The 3,732-nt window shown below is 40.2% G+C and overlaps 1 non-coding gene across 1 annotated transcript; it reads right to left on the reverse strand.

The window, feature by feature from the left end:
- Window positions 1-984: 984 nt before the first annotated feature.
- LOC120269644 lies at window positions 985-1,091 on the reverse strand. The gene has a single exon (XR_005539288.1). It is a non-coding gene; the product is annotated as a small nucleolar RNA R71 (small nucleolar RNA).
- Between the last annotated feature and the right edge of the window lie 2,641 nt (window positions 1,092-3,732).

Genomic DNA, 3,732 nt, shown 5'->3' on the forward strand with positions numbered 1-3,732 from the left:
TTGTAGGTTAAACAACATTACAAAGAGGAAGTAAGAGTAGATTCTTTGGCCCCATAAAATATGACCTTCTCGTGCATGCATGAGAGGTATCACCTGACAACCCGTACGCTTGTAGGATTGTACACATTCAACCAAGTTTTTGGCGCTGTTGTTGGGGACCCACAATGAACACTCAGAAAACTTAGAATGTTAATTTAACCATTGTTTTGTTTTGTGTTTTTCATTCTTGTATATATTACATCAATTCTTCATTCACATTTTCTTTTCTTGTTTTTCTTCAATCTCTAAATATTGACTTTAATTATCTTTTTAGATAACCATCTTATGACACGAGTGAGTTAAGCTAACTTAGGTGAGCCCAACAATGAGATTGAAAGGACATTACATCAATGGTTAAGAGAAGTGGCTGAAAGTTCAAGACAAGAGGAGATTCGCGTTGAGTCTAGTAAACCTTCAATCATGACCGAGCCTAGGATGACTTTATCTGATTATGAGAGGCCACAACTCACTAGGGAGGAATTCAGTGTACAAGCACCCACTTTACCATGATAAGTTCTTGTGTGATAAGAAACATTAAAATTTGAGCCCACAGAATCTGTAATCATGACCGAAGAAAGATGTACTTTATTATAGTATTAAAGGCCATAGTTCACAGGAGAAGAATTTAGTGTGCAAGCACCATCCATCGCTACAAACAATTTTGAGATCAAGGCAAGCATCATAGGCATGATACAAAATTCAGTCCAATTTAATGGTCTTGCAAATGAAGATGCCCATGATCATCTTTCTTGCTTCCTTCAAATTTGTTCTACTTTCAAGATAAATTGGGTGACTGACGATGCGATCCGGCTATGACTATTCCCTTTCAGTTTGAGAGATGAAGCATATCAGTGGCTCACATCCTTACAGCCTGGATTGATCAAAACATGGAAAGATATGGTTGAAAAATTTTTGGGAAGGTATTTTCCTCCTAGCAAAGTGGCGAAGCTAAGGCATGAAATTTTGGCATTCTAACATGGAGAGTCGGAGACACTATTTGAAGCTTATGAGAGATTCAAGGACCTCCTTCGAAGATGCCCCCATCATGGCTTTGCTTCTAGGATGCAGATTCAGATCATCTACAATGGGTTGAACTATGCAACTCTTCAACTAATTGATGCCGCATCGGGTGGATCTCTTACCAAAAAGTACCCTAATGATGGCGGGCAACTAATTGAATCAATGGCAAGCAATGAGTCTTATTGGGCCTCAAGAGATGCACCACAAAAAGGGATCAGAATTTATGAAGTCAGTGCTAATGATGCTCTTGCTGCAAAAGTTGATGTGTTGTCTCAGAAGCTAGATATGCTCATGAGGAGTAGCTCAAAAGTCGGAGTCGGTGATGAGTTGTAGCACTTGTGGTGAAGGGCATGGAGTCGCCCAATGTCCTGTTGCTAGTTCCTCCGTCAACCCAATTGAGAATGTTGATTATATTGGGGGACAAAGGCCACAAGGGAATCCTTACAGCTCGACTTATAATCCAGGGTGGAAATACCACCAAAACTTTTCATGGAATTAGGGGCAACAACAAAAAGCTGCACCACCTCCACAAGGTCCCCAAATGCAACAACCACTGCTAGAGAAGAGGTTCACTGCTGAAGATGTACTGGTAAAGTTCATGATTAGCACTGAATCAAGATTCAATAGCATAACCAGCAGTATGGATACTCAGTTTAGTAAGGTGAATGCTCAGCTTGGTCAACATGCCGGATAGTTCAATGAAATTGGCTCCATTTTGTGGAACCTTCAAGCTTCTATACAGTGCCTCGAGCACCAAGTGGGGCAGCTTGCTAAAGCAAATTCTGAACAACCTTCAGGCAGTCTTCCTACCAACACTGAGGAGACCCCAAGAGAACACTTGAAGGCCATTGCCCTTAGAAGCGAGAAACAGGTTGAGACAAGGGTCGGAGTTTACCCAAGTGTCGAGGAAACTGGGGTAGCCAAAGTGGAAGACCCTAACATAATGGAGAAAGTTATTGAGAAAAGTAAGCAAAGTGAAGATAAGGAAACTCCACCAAATGTTTCATCAAAGCCGTCTGAATACAAACCGCTCAATTCAGAAAATTTATCAACATCTTCAAGCAACTCCACATAAACATCCTGATAGTGGAAGCTTTAACTCAAATGCCCAAGTATGCTAAGTTTTTGAAAGAATTGCTAATAAACAAGAGAAAGTTGGAAGAAGAGGGCACAGTTGCACTCATTGGAAATTGCTCGGCCATTTTGGAGAAAAAGCTCCCACAAAAATTGAAGGATCCGGGAAACTTCATAATTCCATGTGTTCTTGAGGGTGGAGTTCAAGAAAATGCTCTAGCGGACTCGGGGGCGAGCATTAATGTTATGCCCTATACCATGTATGTGAAGCTTGGTCTTGATGAACTTAGACCCACGAGAATGATTTTACAATTGGTAGATCGATCAACAAGGAAGCCTCGTGGGATTGTAGAAGTCCGGGTGGACAAATTTGTGGTTCCTGTGGATTTTGTCATCATGGATATTGATGAAGATGTGGAGACACCGTTGATTCTTGGTCGGCCATTCCTCACTACCTCCGTGGCTCTAATTGACCTTAAAGGAGGAAAATGAAACTAAGGGTTGAAGAGGAAGTAGCAGTATACACTCTACCGGCGGCCATGAAACACTCTTTAGACAATGATGACATGCTTTTATTTTGTTGATGAAACTGAACTTTTAATTTTTGATTGTGTGCAGGAGGTGCTATAATTAAACCCATTGGATGAATATTTGGAAGAGCTAGGAAATGAAAATCAAGAAGAACCTCATTCTCCTCTTCCAAGTTCCAATTTGAGGAAGCCAAAGGAGAAAGTTATGTGCACCAACGGCAAAGAAAAAGGGGAAAAGAATCAATGTTAAAGAAAATTTGGAAGGAGGTCCGGGGAAAGAAGAAGAAAGGTATCACTCATTCTCATCCAACACCTCAAGAAAAGAAGGTACAATCTCCACCTTCTTTCACTCGTGAAAAATGTGAAGTTTACTCATTGATGTCCTTGAATTTACCGGGAAGAAACACCAATAATTTGAAGATGACTGGGAGAAATTTCAAATTATTCAAACCCCCATGAGGTAAGTGAAAAAGGTATGTCATTCTCATGATGTTAAACAAGCGCTTCTTGGGAGGCAACCCAAGCATTCGGGGGTTTATTTTCATGTTTGTGTGTTCTTTGTGTTCATATTCTTGTCATTTTTCGTATTTTCTTAGAGCGTTTAATTTGAATAAGTCCATGATCTCATTATTTTGTTTATCATGATCATTCTCCATGTGGTTGTTTACTTGATTTTATTGTTGAGTTGCACTTGTTTGGGCTATCATTTTGTGCATTAGATCAAAATTTTGAACCATTATTTCATGGTGGAGATGATCTTAGAACACTTTGTAACCATGGTCATGTGTTTGGAGAAGCAACCAAAGCCTTAGCGCATGTTTTTAAAGTCATACGGCCTCAATGAGCTGCTCATTGACACCGTCACAAAATTCCAGAAAGTTTGCACTAGGGTATACGGCCTCAATGAGCTGTTCAAAAATCCAGCAACTTTACACTAGCTTTTACGGCCTCAATGAGTTGCTCATTGAGGCCGTATGGAGTTATATTTTTCATGAAAATGTTGCCAACTTTTCTCTTTCTTAATTCTCCTTCTTCTCTAAACGAGCCCTAGCCTCCATTATCTATCTTT

The sequence above is a fragment of the Dioscorea cayenensis genome, chromosome 9, assembly GCF_009730915.1.
Source record: "Dioscorea cayenensis subsp. rotundata cultivar TDr96_F1 chromosome 9, TDr96_F1_v2_PseudoChromosome.rev07_lg8_w22 25.fasta, whole genome shotgun sequence".
NCBI lineage: Eukaryota > Viridiplantae > Streptophyta > Magnoliopsida > Dioscoreales > Dioscoreaceae > Dioscorea > Dioscorea cayenensis.